The sequence below is a fragment of the Oryctolagus cuniculus genome, chromosome 5 (assembly GCF_051225735.1).
Source record: "Oryctolagus cuniculus isolate XC-2025 breed Fujian yellow rabbit chromosome 5, ASM5122573v1, whole genome shotgun sequence".
Taxonomy (NCBI): Eukaryota; Metazoa; Chordata; class Mammalia; order Lagomorpha; family Leporidae; genus Oryctolagus; species Oryctolagus cuniculus.
Window position 1 is genome coordinate 45,359,372 of NC_142871.1, and position 20,115 is coordinate 45,379,486.

The 20,115-nt window shown below is 39.1% G+C and overlaps 1 protein-coding gene and 1 non-coding gene across 10 annotated transcripts in view; one reads left to right on the top strand and one right to left on the bottom strand.

Annotated features, from left to right (window-relative positions):
- NKAIN2 (sodium/potassium transporting ATPase interacting 2) overlaps window positions 1-20,115 on the bottom strand; it is a 1,166,031-nt gene that overhangs the window by 393,663 nt on the left and 752,253 nt on the right. The window lies entirely within an intron of this gene.
- LOC127493333 (U6 spliceosomal RNA) lies at window positions 15,062-15,165 on the top strand. Its single transcript, XR_016234868.1, has one exon. It is a non-coding gene; the product is annotated as a U6 spliceosomal RNA (small nuclear RNA).

A 20,115-nucleotide genomic window follows, 5' to 3' on the forward strand; every position in this document is an offset into this window, starting at 1 on the left:
GGAAAATCTCTCTCTGTAACTCTGACTTTCAAATAAACAAATACATTTATTTAAAAATTAAAAAGTTTTCTAACTTTTGTAGTTTGAAATCACATCAGTTTTATTCCTAATATTGTTTTCCTGGAAAATTCTAGATTTGATGTGAATTTACCAGGTGTTTGGTATTTAGTTTTACATGACTGTTTATTATGTAAATAAAGGGAAACATTGCACCTAATATACATCTATAAGTTTTTTTTTTTTTTTGGACAGGCAGAGTTAGACAGAGAGAGAGACAGAGAGAAAGGTTTTTCTTTTTCTGTTTGTTCACCCCCTGAGTGGCTGCTACAGCTGGTGAATTGCAGCTGGTGCGCTGCGCTGATCTGATCCGAAGCCAGGAGCCAGGTGCTTCCTCCAGGTCTCCCATGCGGGTCCAGGGTCCAAAGACCTGAGTCATCCTCCACTGCCTTCCCCGGCCACAGCAGAGAGCTGGACTGGAAGAGGAGCAACAGGGACAGAATCCGGTGCCCCAACAGGGACTAGAACCGAGGGTGCTGGCGCCAGAGGCAGAGGATTAGCCTATTGAGCCGCGGCACCGGCCCCAACCATAGCTTTCTATAGTGTTCTGGATCATGTGTCTATTCCTCAGTTCACTGAACACAGTGAACACATTATGATTCTTAGATACTGAATATTGCTGTCATAGTAGTGCTCATTATATTTATCCCAATTTTGTATTTGTTATCATAAAAGAAGTCTGCTCTGTGGTTACTCAGAAATATATAGTTATTAGTTAACCCATAAGATTTTTTACAATGATAAAAAGTACCTCCAGATCCATGCCTTTTGCTAGTATCATTACACTCCTTTTGGGGGAATCATTCTAAAGTGGAAAAAAATATTTCATAATTTGAAGTATGAGACCATTCATGAGAGTTGAAAGGAAACACATTTTAAAGTTGTTGACGTGGATGAAAATTTTTTCATAGACATTTTACTTGGTTTTTAGAAGACTTAACACCTTTTACTGATTTCTTTTTCTTTTTTAAACTCTGAGCTTAAATGAATTCTCTTTTTGATTCCATATGTTACTTGGAGAAATATTACAGAATGCCTGCAGTGATGGAATCTTTTTTTACATGTCTTATTACATGTTGCTGTGGGTCTCCACTGAGAAGACCTATTTTAATTCTCATTTTGAGACTCTCTCCTGAGAAGGAGAGCTGCAGTCTTCTTTCAAGGTCATAGGATTTGATGGATGAGGAGGACTAACAGAGATCCCAGTTTCATTCCAAACTGAAAGAACAACAGAAAAGAAGATTAACCTGTCCCAATTAAGCTGAAATGAGGCCAAGGGCAGGTGACCTTTATAATAAGTGAGCAGTATCATTTGAAAGCTGAACTACTGACTTTTAAAAAATATTTTTTGGCTCCCTGTGATTGCATACTAAAAGTAGCTTACACTTTATATACCACTCTTCAGTTTTAAATGCTTTGCCAGCTAGAGGAACTTGTTCTGTCATGGGGCATCAGATCATGAGAATTATAATGTCATGGTTAGCTTTAACTGCATCTCTTTCTTGAAACCTGGAAAAGAATTTATGCACCTTTGATCAAGGATTAAGCTTTCTTCATGCTTCCAGGGATTTCTGCTCTGGACCAAAATTTTTAATACAATTGTAAATTACTACCAAATGATGTATAAAACATTGCAATGGTCTCATCAGTAAATATTCAAAACCTAAGAACAGGTGTTAGTTTTGTGGCACATGGTGTTAAGCTGCCCCATGGGATACTGATATCCTTTATTGGAGCACTGATTGGAGGCATGGCTACTTCCCTTCTGATCCAGTTTCCTGCTAATGTGCCTGGGAAGGTAACAGAAGATGGCCCAAGTACTTGGGCCCCAGAAAGCCATGTGGGAGATCAGGATAGAGTGTCTGACTCTTGGCTTCTGACTTTGGCCTAGTCCAGATCTGGCTGCTGTGTGTTGTGACCATTTGGGGTGTGAACCTACCAGTGAATGGAAGATGGAAGACACCTCTCTCTCTCTCTCTCTCTCTCTCTCTCTGTGTCTCAAGTAAATAAAGTCTAAACAACTCTTCTTAAAACAATATGAAATAAGTATGGCTGATTATTTTAAAAATAAAGAGAATGCATAGGAAATGTTGATACATGTTCTTAAGCCATGAGTTTATATTCATAGAAGCATTTCCTAGACTGCAGGTGAACAAAATATTTCTAAAGCAGTACTTCAGATTTAGAATCCCATTAACTCATTTGTTTATGAAGTTATAGAGGTTATTTTCATAGATCCATTATTAGAAGTATAAAATTTTATAATTGGTGCAGCATCTTATTTTTTTTGCACATAACCCTTTCATAGTTAGTCAAATGTCCTCTAATGGCCAAGTTGTTTATGGAATAATAACATTAAAACAATTTGGAATAACATTAAAACAGCTGGAATGCCTCTAATGTAGACAGGGAAATTGATCATCATTAACATAGAAACATTTCTTATAGATAGATATTTTAAACAACATTAAAAAATTCTCATTAGGTAATGAATTGGTAATCTAAGCAAAGTAAAATGTTTACAGTGGATATTAAGCAAATTTGGGGATAATTAAATCCCAAAGGGAGGAGAAAAATAATAAATCAAGGTTATCAATTATTTTCTTACCTGCAATAAGTAGAAATTTAGGTATAAGAAAAAGGAACTGGCAGTCCAAGACTATTTTTATGATCAAAGTAAAAAAAATGCCAGTAAGGACCTTTGAGCATCACCACAGAAATGTAACAAAGAATATGAGCTTTTGTTTTGTTATGGACTATGAGATCATCAAATTAAAAGTGCCATTCAAATGATTTTCTGTACCACCCTTAACTTCTTTACAGGTTACAATAGCTTAGTAGTTGTTATACACACACATACACACAATATATATATTAGATTCAAGCAGTCAGGATCCAAACCAATAAAAATAACTACAACTTCGAAACCAATTGGAAAAACAGTAACATTAAAAATAGCAATCAAAACGCAAAGCAGTCCATAAATAATATTTAATAAAAGCACTGTATATATGTGTCTAATTTCTAGCTAAACACTGTTCAAGTGCAGCAGAAGGAACATCAGTCTTGGGCACATGAGCACAAGGAAGGTATGATGTCCAGGACAGCACAAATTCACACCCTTCAAGAATCAGAAAGGAGGAGGGAGAAAGTCATCTCCAAAGATAACCGGGCAAGGTGATAGACAAGCACATGGAGAAAGATCATGGTAGGAAGCCTGCAGGACAGGATGGAAAGAACAATGGCCGGAATGGGTTCTATGAGGTAGGGAATGAGTAGGAGACAAGCTGGAAGTGAGGCAAAAAAGCCAGATGGGGAAGGGCCTTTGTTAGATTGAGAGGTTTAGAATTTGTCTTGGAAGATTAGGTGATGCAAAGGTAACTAGGACTTCCTTGTTACTGTAAGGTGCGTCTTTGTGCACATACATAATTGACAGAAAATAGCATATGTTTGTAAATACTAGTGGCAATAATTAAATTTTCTCTTTATTGTACTTGGTTGGGTTATTTGATGTTTTTCAATAATGAATTAGGCTCTCAGCTAAGTAAATATAATATAGACACATATACTTGGACATTTATTTTACTTTATTCACTTACTTCACCTTTATTCTGAACTATATTTTTAAATGGTAGCTGGTTTAGGTTGAATGCAGTAGAAATACTGGAAGCATTTCTCTTGTCTGGGGAATCAGCACTCCAAAGACTGATTAACTTTGCTGCTAGGCATCAATCACTTTATTTTCTCACCTTGCTGACTCAGAGGTAAAGTGTGAAGCTGCTTTGCACAGTTGTGGAATAAACACTCAAGATTTTCTTCTATGGTTCATTTTATTTCTAATAGGCAGATTTCAATCATATGTCAGACTATTATGTGATTCCTAAAAGTCTATATTCATATTCTATATTTTCTCTGAAATAGCACTCAGTAAAGGTATGCACAGATATAAATATAAAATGTCATAAGAACTGTTTTGTGAATGGAGTTCTTCATCATCTTGAATAAGTATATAGAATTACAACATCAAAGAAATATTTCAATACTTTGATGTGAAAGTAAGATAATAGTAGTGAACTTTCAGGAAGCTTGTTCTAGGTTACTTCTAGATTACTGGCATCAGACAAGCTGATTCATGAGATGATTATGTCTCTAACCATCTTTAGATTTAGAAACTATAATAAAAAACTTTGACCAAGAATTAAAAAAGGACTTTTAAACGTATTTATTTATTTATTTGAAAGTCAGAGTTACATAGAAAGAAGAGGAGGAGGGGGAGGAGGAGAAGGGAGGAAGAGAGAGAGAGAGAGAGAGAGAGAGAGATCTTCCATTCATTGGTTCAGTACCCAAATGGCTGCAATTGGAATGACCAGGGCTGGGCCAGGCTGCAGCCAGGAGCCATGAGCTTCTTCTGTATCTCTCATGTGGGTGCAAGTGCCCAAGCACTTGGATCATCTTCTGTGGCTTTCCTGGGCACATTTTTCAGGGGCCTGGATTGGAAGAAGAACAGCTGGGACTTGAACCAGTGCCCATACGGGATGCGGGTATTGCAGGTAGTGACTTTACCTGCTATGTCAGAATGGAGAGGAAGCACCTGGCTACTGGCTTCAGACCAGCTCAGCTCTGGCCATTGCAACCATTTGGGGAGAGATCTAGCAGATGGAAAACCTTTTTCTCTGTCTCTCCCTCTGTCTGTAACTCTACCTCTCAAATAAAAAAAAAAAAATCTTTAAGAAAAAGTTAAAAAAAATGACTCTGAGTAAATGCCTGAAAATTCAGTTCAGGTGGTACAAAACCTTACAGAGAGAACACTGGTTTTCGTACATATACTCGCTATAATGTTTAATTTATAAATCAAGTGCTCCTGATTCCTCTCTCTCTTACTGTCGCCCTTTCCCCCCAGCCTGTCGGGTTTCCCTACCTGACAATAAAGCTTTCCCTTAACTCTAGTGTTTGGTGTTTTTTGTGGCGGGCTTACATTGGTGCTGTGACTCGGATCCAGGCTCTCCCATTGACCTTGCTCTTCGCCCAGGGATCTGAGCTGCTTCAGGATCCTGGATTTATGCCAGCCACAGAACAAACCCCCAGACCTCCTTCCACACCACTGAACACTCTGTGATCTCCATCCACACACCAGCCTCTCAAATCCCTGAGGTAAGATGGGGTGGGCAGAGGATCCTCTCAGTGTGACTCTCTACAGGTTGTGGTTCTACTCAACTTCACCCCAAAGTCCTGGTACCAGGTACCACAATTCCTACAGCCTTGTGCCTCTATAGACCCTGTGTCTGGGAAACATTTGGTGTGGATGACTACTCAACCCACTATTTCCTTTAAGCTTTCGGCTCCAGCAGGTGCATGGGTGATGACCTCTGCCCTCTGTTCCCATATCCTCCCATCAAATGGCGGTAATCTTGAGGACACTTGGTGTCTGCCAATCTGACCCTGTGGTTGCCACAGGAGCTTCTCTGTCCACATTCCTTCCAACCCTCCTCTCAGTTGTTGCCTATCTCAACAACCAGTCTACGTTTGACCCTGACACTATTCAAAATCTTTATCACTTGTGTGAGCATTTGGGAAAGTGCAAGAAAGTTTCCTCTGTCTAAACTTTCTCCTCTCTCAGCTATACACCTTTTCTGGCTCAAGTTCTCTTAATTTCCAAAGCTCTTGTTAAAAAGTCAAACCCCCTTTCTTTTATGTTCGCTGCTCTGGCTCTTTCTGTCTTGCTGTACCTCCCCTTCCTGCCTGAGAATTCTAACCTTATCTCAGAACCAGCCCTTGTCCAAAGTCTACTCTCCCTGCCTTATCTACATTCTCTATAATTTGGGAATGGGACCCCTCTCCACGCCTTCACCAGCTGGCCCTCTTCAACTGGTCTTTGCCCCTCCCCTTCCTGTTCAAATTTTACCATAAGAATAGCAAGTGAGTAGTGAGTCCATCCCATCCCACTCTTTTGATGGCTCTTTTGTTTTATCATGAGCAAGCCAAAAAAAAAAAAAAAAAAAAAAAAAAATCAGGTCTTTTGATGGGTTTTGTCCCCGCCTTGTAACTAAATGTCAAGCTGACCTTGCCAGTTCTCCTCAGTTCCTACAAACTCGATTTCCTGGTCCCATTAGCTAGCATTTTCTAGACTGGCCCTTCAAACCAGCAGGCCTACTGGGTTAATTACTATTTTCACACTTATCTCCTTTTGCCTAATTGCCCTTAAGTCTGTCACCTATCAGATTCTCCTTCAGAATCTCTGGAGGAGTGCCTATCTGCTCTGGTGGGTGCCCTCTCTTATTAAACCTAACATAATGGTGAACAATCTCCAGTGGACTTCTTGTCCTTGGCACATTGGCCCCTAGCCCACCGTCATCTTTGGGCTCCCTGAACTTTTGTTTCACAGGCAGTCCCAAGTAGCTGACTACTGACAAAGGCATCCGTGGACTACCTACTGGGTTCTTTGGGTAAAAAAAAAAAATAGTAGACTCAAATTCAGGTAGAATCTAAAAGATGTCTTGGGTAAATAACAATCTCATGCATGAGAATTTGGTTCAGCTGTAGCTGGACATTCAGCTTAAAGGAATTTCTCTCTTTGAATCTAGCAAGGTCCCTGACTTGTTCTCTCATTTCTCTATTCTCTTTGAGGTGGGAAACTGTGGGGAGCAACCCGGACTGGACTGAGTTACTGGAATTAAGACTTATTCTATGCATCTGCTCTCCCACAATATGGCGCCGGGAGAGGAGAAAACAGCTTCTACGCAGCTGCCTCTTGCCAACTTGAGTGATGACCTCCAGGAGCTGATCCTGCTCCCGATTGGAGGAGAGCAGCGTACTCGGCGTGTGGGCAGCCGAGTTGGGATTGGCGGAAGAGGACTATAAAGGAGGAGAGAGACAACATGCACCAGGAACATCTATCTGAAGGAACACCTGTGCAGCCCCCGAGAGAGCCGGCCTGTGGTGTGCTGCTCCCCCGCGGAAGTGGGGAATGTGGCAGGGGGAACCGCCCTTCCACGGAGGTGGAAGGGACGGTAGCCAACCCGGGAAGAACCAGCAGCAAACCCGCGGAGGGCCGAGCAGACAAAAGAACAGCGCAGAGTCCTGTGTCGTTCCTCCACGAAGACGGGGAGCGACATAATGGTGCCGTGACTCGGATATGAAGCCTAGGCAGGGTTTAGTGTCGTTCCTCCACGAAGACGAGGAGCGACAGGAAACTGACTCTATATTGAAGGACTCTCCAGGATATACAATTTGATCTTTAGACATTATAGAAGCAATGGCTAACCCTTTTATATAATAATAGCAAAGACAAAATGAGAACTTAAATGATAATTTCACAGCTTGATTTACTTTGTCATGGGCACAGTAAACAGACAAAACCTTTCTTTTCAAACCAAACAAAGGGAGAGAAAGTTTTAAAGTAAGGACATAGCTTTCCTGATTGGCATTGTCTACCTCACAGGAAAAAAAAAAAAAAAAAAAACACTATCAGAACATGCCTGTGTCTATAGACTTCTAGTTTATGCCACCAAAGATTTAGAGATGGGACTTGAGCACCCCCTTGACTTCCATCCTCTGGTCTGCTTTAACAAAAACCAGGAGGAAAAGAAAGCTCGGCATCAGAAGCAATGTGAAGATAGGTGTCAGGCATACTAATGGTTGCTTTGCACATCGATCTGCCATCCAGGAGACTCAACAGACCAGTCCACTGCAGTGACTTTTGATGTGGAAAGCCAGGGCTTCAGCAGAAGTCACCTTATGAAGAGCCCTGGCAGCTCTGGAAATGCAACTGCCATGGAATCAAAGAACGCCCAGGTCAGAGCCGCAGATCTTATTTGTTCTAGGCTGAAAAGCCCTTCAGTTGGCCCAGCTTCCAAAGTAACCACTGCTGAGGGGATGGCCAAATAGGTTCAGCAACATTGCAGGCAGAACTGTACATTTCCTGTTAGAGATAAAACCTGGATTTACCTGGCCAGCTCCCCTCACAGGCCAGAAAGCTAGTGGAAGTCAACAGAGTTCCTTCCCAAGTAGATTCACACCTCCCTTTGATGTACCCCATCTGAAGAGACAGACAGGCCTGGGCCTCATAACTGGCAAGTCCTTAAAGCCCACCTAATTATTATCAAGCCCCTTCTGTCAATTTCTATTTGCCTCTCAACTGGAAAACTTATTCATGGCTTAGACAGTGCCTGTGTTAGGTCCTTCAATAATGACTCTGTCCTTTGTTCTAGACCCTGGGGTCAACCCTGGGGCCTCATTCCTTTGTAATCATAGCCTCTACTCTAACATCAATAGCTATATTCCCAACCTGTGTGTATTGATGGTCCTTTCTCCCACTTAATGTTGTATGATTCTTCAGAATTTTTCTACAGACAAACCCCTTTACCAGCAAGAGCTGAGTGACCTTTCTCCCAGTCATGGCTGGGATCAGCTTTACAGCCTCTCTCCCCTAAGTAGTGATCTCAGGAATAGCTTTGGGCCACAACATTATCTTGACCAACCAACTCCAAAACAACTTCAACAGTTACAAGAGGAGGTCACTAGGTCCACTAAGACCTCAGCTGTTGCCATCTGAGGTCTCCATAACCATATCACCTCATTAACAGGCATGTTACTTTGGAACAGATGGGCCTTAACAGTGTTGTTATTACGTTAACCCATCAGGCTATGTAAAACCACATCCATCTAAGAGTTTTTACTAGGGTCCAGAGGCCCCTTCATTTCCTCTCCTCTATAAAATCCTCTCATTACTTTGTTAATGCCACTCCTAGGACCATTGGCTGCTATACTCACCCTGGCTTTTATACTGTCTTGTCTGTTTAGTGATAAGGGAACAGACCAAAGCCTTCACCAATGAGGCAGTCAACCAAATGCTGTTACAGGGATATACTTGGGCCCCCACCCAGGAGATTGTGACATCACCCCATGCCAGTGGAAAGCAAATTGTCACCCCATGTCAGCAGAAAGTAGTTCTAAAAGAGAGATCATTGTCCCGCCACCCCTTCTGGACTTTTGGGCCAATGTAATCCCATACAATGCCTGCTTTATAAAAAAAAAACAAATGGGGGGAATGTTAGTAAAATGATGCTGTCTTATCTGTGGTACCATATATGCCCTGGACACCATGTTAGGCTCTGGCCCCCGTCAACATTGCTACAAGCTGGGTGACTAGATGGTCCAACCCAGGTGTCATCTCTACCCCCACCCTAATGGGATTTGCGGCTCCTATTCCTCTGCCCCCTGCAAAGGTATAATAGGACCTGCTTCTCAAACACATGTCCTCCTGATTCTTCTTTCTCTTACTCTCTCGCCCTCTCCCTCTGGCCCATCGGGCTTCCCTTACCCGACAATAAACCTTTCCCTTAACGTTGAAAAAAAAATAAGTAAATAAAGCAAAATAAGAGATTGACAGTAACTAATACTAAATTAGAACCATTTCAATGAGAGAGTATAATAAAAGTTATGCAAATTTTCCCTTCTTCTATACATTTCATTGTACTTTTTTATATTTTTTTCCTTAAAGGAAAAAAGGCTTCTTTTTGGCAGTTGAATTCCCAATGTCACTACTTTTCTGCTTTGGGGTCATCGTTTTGTAAAAATAAGGGTTAAGTGAACAAAAGCTCTGTCAATAGTGCAACAGTTGATCTGATAGGCAAGAAGGCTACCAAGTGACTTGTGTGGGGGTAGCATAGACAGAGTGGATATGCTAGGCAAAGGGACAGTTTATGTTCCAGGACTGACAGGCAGGTTAGTGCACAATTACATCATACTACTATGAACAGTCTGTACCTTAAAGTTGACAAATTATTTACTTCAGAAATTTTCCATTTCATATTGTCAAATTGTATTTGATCATGGTAAGGAAAACTAGTACTCAAACAGTATTTTACACTTTATGTTCTGTGTGGGTGCATACTGTTGAAATCTTTACTTAATATATACTAAATTGATCTTCTGTATATAAAGATAATTGAAAATGAATCTTGATGTGAATGGAATGGGAGAGGGAGTGGGAGATGGGAGGGTTGTGGGTGGAAAGGAAGTTATGGGGGGGAAAAGCCATTGTAATCCATAAACTGTACTCCGGAAATTTATATTTACTAAATAAAAGTTAAAAAAATAAAAACAAAAAAAGAAAACAGTCTTGTAGTAAATTAACAGCTGTGAATACTAAAGATAGGAGGAAAGCAAAAATATGCATAAAAAAGAAGTCGAAGGATAGGGTGACACAATCTGTATTTCTTCAGTTGACTAGGAGTTTGAAAGGAAACTAACTTTCCTGTATCAATGTATATAGACATACACACACACACACACACAGCAAATGGTTATAATTAAGCTATACTAAAGAGAAAAATTTATACTTGCTAAGTTACTTAATTGGATTACCTATACTTTCAAACTTTTCCAAGTCAGACGGATTTTGGTGGATCAAGAAATTAGAAGACTTCAGCTGTTTCTCAGAGAGACCACATCTTTTTCAATGCTTTGTATACAGAACTATACTAAATCCATCATCATGGCAGACTAAGGTAATATAAAAGGCCTCTTTCCTATTACTAATAGCTAGAAATATTTATTAAAATATGCATTAAGAATTTTTAGGAGAAAGCACTGTGATGTGGTAGGTGAAGCTGCCACTTGCAGTGCCGGTATCCCATGTGGGTGCCAGTTTGAGTCCCAGCTGTTCAACTTCTGATCCAGCTCTCTGCTGTGGCCTGGGAAAGCAGTAGAGGATGGCCCAAGTGCTTGGGCCCCTGCACACCCATGGGAGACCTGGAGGAAGCTCAGATTAGTGCAGCTCTGGTTATTGTAGCCAATTGGGGAGTGAACCAGCAGATGGAGGATCTTTCTCTCTCTCTCTCTGCCTCTGTCTCTGCCTCTGCCTCTGCCTCTCCTTCTTTCTCTGTGTAAAACTGACTTTCAAATAAATAAATAAATCTTTAAAAAAATTTTTTGAAGTCATTGATGAGAAAGGGGATACTCCAGATACTAGAAACTCAAGGAAGTAACCAGTGTGCTGTAAAGATAATAGAATAGAGTTAAAATAATTCAGTAATCATACAAAAAATGTTATTTTCCAGAGCTGAAGAAAGACATGAGCTTTCAAGGTGAAACATCATACCATGTTTAAAGCAGTATAACAAGACAATTTCTTTTGGAGAAACCTTGGTAAAATTTTAGAACATTCAAGGAAAAACCCTAAGAGCAATAGAAAAAAGTATACAATCCCATCAAGAAATAATGGAGAGGCTGACACTAGTTTTCACATCAGCAATAAAATATTTGTACAATGAAGCAATATCTTAATGGTTTTAAATCAGAATTTTTAATAAATTAATCCTGAATTTTGCACTCTGCAAAACTAGCACTGAAAAGAATAAGGTATAACTACAGATATTTCCAAAGACAAAAAACATGTCACAATTATTGACTCTCAAGAGTCTTCTAGATGATATTCTTTAGTAAAACAAATCTGCACATCTGATGAGGCATAGGAGTGATCAAATCATTCAATTTAATGATTAATGTACATTAATAAACATCAAGAGAAATAATACTAAATGGAAGGGCTTTTTAAAGCCAGAAATGGAAAAGTAAATAATGATAGCATAAGGCTGATGGGTGAAGATTGGGAGTAGAGAAGTCATATTCTTTATATTACTTGATAGGAACATAGTTATGTTAATGAACCATAGCTCTAAATAAGCAAACACATTAAAAGTAAACCTGGGTGGAGTACAAATAAATTATGAGGCTTCCAAACCAAGAAAGAAGGAAAGGAAGAATAAACTTATAGATCCAATATAAAGTAGAACAGGAGATAAAAGAAAACAGTGCATAAACACATACACACACTCCAAAGTGAAAGAAATGGCCATTCATATCGATAATTGTCTCTCCCCCTCTTCATGGAGGAACGACACTAAACCCTGCCTGGGCTTCATATCCGAGTCACGGCACCATTATGTCGCTCCCCCTCTTCATGGAGGAACGACACATGACCCTGCGCTGTTCTTTTGTCTGCTCGGCCCTCCCCGGGTTTGCTGCTGGTTCTTCCCGGGTTGGCTACTGTCCCTTCCACCTCCGTGGAAGGGCAGTTCCCCCTGCCACATTCCCCACTTCCGCGGGGGAGCGGCACACCGCCGGCCGGCTCTCTCGGGGGCTGCACAGGTGTTCCCCTTAGATGTTCCTGGTGCATGCCGTCTCTCTCCTCCTTTATAGTCCTCCTCCACCAATCCTAACTCGGCTACCCACACGCCGAGTACGCTGCTCTCCTCCAATCAGGAGTAGGTCCTACAGTTTATTGGTTGAACTGGAGGCAGCTGTGCGGAAGCTGTTTACTTCTCTCCCAGCGCCATATTGTGGGAGAGCAGATGCATAGAATAAGTCTTAATTCCAGTAACTTAGTCTAGTCCGAGTTGCTCCCCACAGATAATGATAATTAATATAGATTAAATTGGTCTATTGAAAGATAGATTCACAAAAATAACCAAAAAAGTTTATCAACATACTACTTGTAGAAGACACATCTTAGCAAAATGATCTGTACAATTAACAGTAAAGAAATGAAAATATTTATACTATATCAATTAAATGAAAGATGATGAAGCAATATTAATACTAGGGTAAGAAAATTTTAAGGAACACAATATTCAGCTCCAATATTCTTCTCTCATCCTAAAGAAAACATGGATCATAAAACAATCTTACAGAACAATGCCTGTTATCAGTAATATTATTCTGAATATGGATAACAGTATCATCACTTTGATGTCAAGAGGGGTTTTCTATCCCTTTCAGCTGTCATTGGTGATTAGTACTCAACATACAATCATGATGGAACTAGAGTTTAACCTGACATTTCTTTACAGTTTTTTTTCCAGATATTATGTCAGAGATTTGCAATCTTCAATTTTTTTTTTTTGATTTTTGTGTCACATGTTAATGTAAATGGGCCACTCAATTCATGTTATACTGCATCAGCAAATTAATATTTTGGGGGATACATGTAATCCATATCACAAGGAACTGGCTTGTGTGTGTGTGTGTGTGTGTGTGTGTGTGGTGTGGAATTTGTTCAGGCCATTAAATCACAAATGCAGGACTGTATGAGGCAATTAGCCCCAGAAGGTATAGGTTGATTTAATTTGTTATTTGTCTCTAGGAATGCCTTCTCTTTAGTTCCGCGGCCTAGAAAGCAGTAGTGTTAAGAGTAAATTTTCTGGGGCTGGTGCCATGGCTCACTTGGTTAATCCTCCTCCTGTGGCGCCGGCATCCCATATAGGTGCTGGGTTCTAGTCCCAGTTGCTCCTCTTCCAGTCCAGCTCTCTGCTGTGGCCTGGGAGGTCAGCGGAGGATGGCCCAAGTGCTTGGGCCCCTGTACCCGCATGGTAGACCAGGAGGAAGCACCTGGCTCCTGGCTTCGGAGCGGTGCAGCACTGTCGGTAGCAGCAATTTTGGGGAAGGAACCAACGGAAGGAAGACCTTTCTTTCTGTCTCTCTCTCTCACTGTCTATAACTCTACCTGTCAAGAATAAATTTTCCTAAACACATTAGCAAGGAAATGTTATTTCACATACAGCATCCAATATGGGAGCTGGTTCAAGACCTAGCTGCTCCACTTCCGATTCAGCACTCTTCTGTGGCCTGGGAAAGCAGTAGAAGATGGCCCAAACCCTTGGGCCCCTGAATCCACATGGGAGACCTGGAAGAAGCTTCTGACTCCTGGCTTCGGATCGGCGCAGCTCTGGCGGTTGAGCCAATTGGGGAGCGAACCATTGGATGGAAGATTCTCTCTCTGTATCTCCTGTCTCTGTGTAATTCTGACTTACAAATAGATAAACAAATCTTTAAAAAAAATGCGTTTCAATTTTCATTGTAGAGTTCCTTCATATTCTTGGTTAAACTTTTCCCTAGGTATTTTTAAATTTTGTAGCTATTGTTAATAACATTTCTCCTAAGAATTGTTTCTCTTAAGTGTTTATTTTGTATGCTGCAACTTTGCTGCACTTGTTTATAAGTTCTAATAGTCTTTTGATGAATGTGCTTTCTTGATGAACACTATTTATAATTGTCAGGGCTTCTTCAAAGTATAAACTATTCATTTTCCACTTATTCATTATCTCTAAGTGCAATACCATTTCAAAAACTAGAACAATACTATTTGTGTTTCCTAAATGTGTTTACATTTCAGCTGGTAGTACCTTTGTTATAGGTTCTTCTATTAAAATTATCTTTCTTGACTGACAAGTACCTCTACACATCGGGAAGTACTGGCCAACTCTTGTTGAAGTTCAAGCCTACCTGCAGCTACATCAACATCTTTATACTGAGTATTTCTAGACAATAAGCACATTAATTCTCACTGAAAATTAGGTGTCCATTTTTCTCAGTAGTAACACTAATATGATATGTATATGAGAAACTTGCAGAAGCAAAGGTAAAAATTCCCACAAACCCCATCTTAGTGTACATGATAGCACTAAATTGATCATGCATGTTTTATTTTTAATTATTAATTTAATTAACTGATTTTAGATAACATAGCTAGATTGACAAAACTGAATTGTGTTTCATTGCATTCTTATGAGTTCCTTTTAGCTTTAACATTGTCAAAGATTTAGGTTTGTCTTTAAGAAGATTCTTAAGTGAAGCATCCAATAAATAAAGAGAACATGATTGGATTTAAATGCTAAAGAAATTAATTCTAGTAAGTTGTCCTGAAAGTAACTGAATGGTAATTCTCAGTTTTCTTCATACACTTCCTAGGTCATGATTGTTTTCAATTTCTCTCCTTCCATTCATGAGCTCTCTGATCCCTGTAGACCAAATAAGTAACAATATCTCTGTAGTCATTCAAACTTGGTTCAGAAAATGACATCCCACCTATACTGATTTTTCTCTGAAAGAAAAATTTATTGACATTCATAGGTTGCCAGTTTAAAAAAAAGATGACCATTCACTTTTTAAAAAGAAGACCATTAGTGCTTGCTTCGGCAGCACATATACTAAAAACAAGACCATTATGCTTGCTTTGACAGCACATATACTAAAATTGGAATTATAAGGAAATTAGCATGGTCCCTGTGCAATGATTATAAATAACTCTGTGAAGTGTTCTAAATAAAAAAAGAAAACCATAGCATTTTATTGAAAGACATTGAAAATATATTGAATAACATCTATTTCTAGATTAGCAGACATTATGTTGAAATAATGTACACCATATTAAATGGTAAATTTAATGTAATTTAAATCAGAATTCCAAAGGGTCTGTGTTATTTTTTTTAACTTTGTAACTTTGTTCCATTTTGCCTCCATCCCTTTTTTCCTGCTTCTCCATTTCTCCCTTTTTTCTATTTCTTGCTTTCCCCACCACCTTTCATTAAGAGTGCATTAATAGATTTCAGCTATTCATTCATTCATTCATTTGAAAGTCAGAGCCACAGAGAGAGAGGGAGAGACAGAGATCTTCATTTACTGGTTCACTCCCCAAATGGCTACAATGACCAGACACTGGGCCAGGCTGAAGCTAGGAGCCAGGAGCTTTTTCCAGGTCTCCCACATAGGTAGCAGGAACCCAACTATCTGGGCCATGTTCTGCTGCTTTCCCAGGACATTAGCAGGAACCTGTATCAGAAGTGGAGCAGCCAGGGCATTAAGTAGCACACATATGGGATGCCAGCATTGCAGGCAGTGGCTTTACCCACTTTGCCACAATGCTGGCCCTCAGCTTTTAAACTCCAATAGAAATCAGCTATTTGTATACCCATGTAGTGTCATACACCTCAAGCAATGTAAAAATCATCACTGGTAAATTAAATAAAATTCTTACTCTTTATATTTAAAGTACAACTGCAACATAGCTTACTACTCACAATAATATTTTCTGTTTAAGAAACTATTTATGAATTAATTATGCTCTCTAAAATTTTATTTATGTTATTATCATATTTATCTTCAGATAATTTCAATCTAACTTAAGGACCAAGTGGATAAAATATTTTATGATGAAAGTTATTTGAAAATATTATTTTAATAAAATCTCCATTCATACCAAACACATGTGTCAAAACAGTTTAGTTTTCTGTTATCCTCAAGATTTTTGAGAAAAATCTTTGGCATACCTACTAGACAACATATTTACAGGATAATATTGATCCAAATTTTCTGGTTTTGAAATTATTTTGCCATTTTTAATTTGCTTATGGAACTGAAGGAGGAGTAAATACATATTTTAATGGTGACAGAGCTCGATCTATTCATCAATATATGAATTTAAAAAGTATGTTTCCTTGTATGAGAAAATTCATAACTCCAAAGTAATAATTTGTTTCCTTATTTCTCTTGATTTTAAGTACTCTGAAAACTCTTGTGGATCATAAATATGACACCACATTTCAACATCACTTGCACTGTAGATCATAGATTTTTTTTTTTTTTTTTTGACGGGAAGAGTGTACAGTGAAAGAGAGACAGAGAGAAAGGTCTTCCTTTGCCATTGGTTCACCCTCCAATGGCCGCCGCGGCCGGCGTGCTGCGGCCAGCGCACCGCGCTGATCCAATGGCAGGAGCCAGGTGCTTCTCCTGGTCTCCCATGGGGTGCAGGGCCCAAGCACTTGGACCATCCTCCATTGTACTCCCTGGCCACAGCAGAGAGCTGGCCTGGAAGAGGGGCAACAAGGACAGAATCCGGTGCCCCAACCAGGACTAGAACCCGGTGTGTCGGTGCCGCAAGGCGGAGGATTAGCCTAGTGAGCCGCGGCGCCGGCCCAGAACATAGATTTTTTAACAATTCTGCCAATAGCTTGCCAATACTGGGAACTAAATATTATTGTTTTTTTCAATTTTAATAGCCTCTGGATGAAAAATGCTGATTATTAGAAATGACTTTTTTTTAACTTTTATTTAATGAATATAAATTTCCAAAGTACAGCTTATGGATTACAATGGCTTCCCCCCCATAACGTCCCTCCCACCCGCAACCCTCCCCTTTCCCACTCCCTCTCCCCTTCCATTCACATCAAGATTCATTTTCGATTCTCTTTATATACAGAAGATCAGTTTAGGATACATTAAGTAAGATTTCAACAGTTTGCTCCCACACAGAAACATAAAGTGAAAAATACTGTTTGAGTAATAGTTATAGCATTAAATCTCAATATACAGCACACTAAAGACAAAGATCCTACATGAGGGAGTAAGTGCACAGTGACTCCTGTTGTTGACTTAACAAATTGACACTCTTGTTTACGGCCTCAGTAATCACCCTAGGCTCTTCTCATGAGCTGCCAAGGCTATGGAAGCCCCCTGAGTTCACCGACTCTGATCATATTTAGACAAGGCCATGGTCAAAGTGGAAGTTCTCTCCTCCCTTCAGAGAAAGGTACTTCCTTCTTTGATGACCCGTTCTTTCCACTGGGATCTCACTCATGGAGATCTTTCATTTAGGTTTTTTTTGTTTTTTTTTTTTTTTTTTTCCCCAGAGTGTCTTGGCTTTCCATGCCTGAAATACTCTCATGGGCTTTTCAGCCGGATCCGCATGCCTTAAAGGCTGATTCTGAGGCCAGAGTGCTGTTTAGAACATCTGTCATTCTATGGGTCTGCTGTGTATCTCACTTCCCATGTTGGATCATTCTCTCCATTTTGATTCTATCAGCTAGTATTTGCAGACACTATTCTTGTTTATATATATAATCCCTTTGGTTCTTAGTCCTATCATTATGATCAATTGTGAACAGAAATTGATCACTGGGACTAGTGAGATGGCATTGGTACATGCCACTTTGATGGGATTGAATTGGAATCCCCTGGTATGTTTCTAACTCTACTGTTTGAGGTAAGTCAGCTTGAGCATGTCCCTTATTGCACATCTCTTCCCTCTCTTATTCCCACTCTTATATTTAACAGCGATCACTTTTCAGTTTTCTTAACTGAAAAGAAATGACATTTTAAAAATTTTTAGGTAGAAATGTCTGTTCAATCTTCATTATATAAAGTTATTTCAGAATCTATTTTAAAAGAGTGACATATATTCATGCAAATTGTATGTTATGCATATCATAATCATATTCCTCCTCATACATTTCCTGCCTGATTGGTGCTTCCTAATTTACATCAGAACTCATGCGTGTGTAATTCTGCGTGCATTGTTTGTGAGAGAGATTGGGGGGTGGTTTGGGAGGCAAATACAAAGAGGAAATGTTTTTTGAAAAGAATGAGGGAGGGAGAAGATGGGATACGAAAATAAAGATAGGTAAATAACTCTCAGGAAGATAAAATAACATTTTATTGTTAGATATAAGTGCTCTCTGTTTCAGTAGTTAGGAGTGAAATTAGTTTACATTCATATCAGCACTTGGCAGGAAATGACCTAAAACTGTTCTTTTGGGATACTGAGATGAGAATTGCTATTCATGTTGTCTCTGTTCTTGGCATCTACAGAACAGAGACTAAGATAGCCAATTATGCCTAACTGTGATAAATTATGTGCTTTATACTCATTCTAATGGAGAACTACTGCTTATCAGGTAATAATCCCAAACCACTAAACTAATTGTAGTTAAAATTTTGGATTAGATGTAGAATGATCCTGGATGTGAAAGGGTAGCAGTTCATCTATGATGCTATTATTACTGGACCCTTATTTACACACCTAATTAATTTTATGAAAACATATGAAATTATTACCTTAATATGGCTAACAAGGCCTGTTCCTCCTGAATGCATCTGATTTTTAATCCTAACATATACTTATTGTCACAAACTTGAAAAGTGTAAAATTCTAAATATTAAGTTGATTTTCATTAAAATTCTAGTTTAGTATTATAAATTAATTTTCTCCAATCCATACTTTCATTCCAGTTGTTACAAACATTTATGATTTTGTACCAGTATAAATTAGAATGCTTTGTTATTATTTATATTTTAAACATTTGCTTATAAATCATAATCATGTATCTCATACCAATGATATATTAATCATCAAAATACATGAAAATATAAAGGTGCATGGAATAAACTCCATTATGAGTTCTACTGCTATTTTATCTCATCCAAATGTGTTGTTTTGCACACTCCATGGATGGGGTTTTATAGGTCAACAGGTCAATATTGGCCAATAACCTGAGATGTATAAAAGGCAGAACCAGCAATATTATTTTTTTGTTCCATGTAATGCCAGATCTGTAAAATGAATGGTTATGAGAGATTTTGAGTTTATACACAAATCTTTCCCACACTTATGAAAGAAATTCAGTATGAGAAATTCATCCCTTTTATTGAAGCATTCTTATTGGACAACACTGGTGGAAGTGTTCATCACTGTACTGGTTGTTGTCCATTTGTTTTGGGCCAATTATGAAGACACAAATCTGTTCACTCTTTTTGATGGCAGTCTTTCACATATTTGAAGAAAATTATTAAAATCTCCCTTTACTGTATATTTTCCAAGTTATACATGCTCTGTAGCCTCAACTAGCCTTTTTTAATTTATATTTTAAGGAATAGAAATTTCATAAGTACTACTTTAGGAATATAGTTATTCTTCCCACCATACCTGCCCTCCCACCCACACTCCCACCCTTCCTCCTCCTCCTCTCTCTCCCATTGCCAGTTCCATTCTCCATCAAGATTCATTTTCAATTAATTTTGTACACAGAAGACCAACTCTATACTAAGTAAAGATTTCAACAATTTGTGCATACATGCACACATACACACACAAACTGTTTGAGAACTAGTTTGTATTATCAGTTAAGTGTCATAACACAACTCATTGAGGACAGAAGTCCTGCATGGGGAGCTAGTGTACAGTGACTCCTGTTGTTAATTTAACAATTAACACTCTTATGTATGATGTCAGTGACCATCTGAGGCTCTTGACAAGAGTTGACAAGAGTTGCCAAGGTTATGGAAGCCTTTTGAGTCCACAAACTGTCAGTATTTGGACAGCCTCAACTATCCTTTATAACATTTGATTTCTAATCCGTAATTACTGTTGCCACTCACTTTTTCTATGAGCATTACTAGTTGTGAATGTTTATCTGAAAATTGGGAACCAAGAAATGCAAATCACAC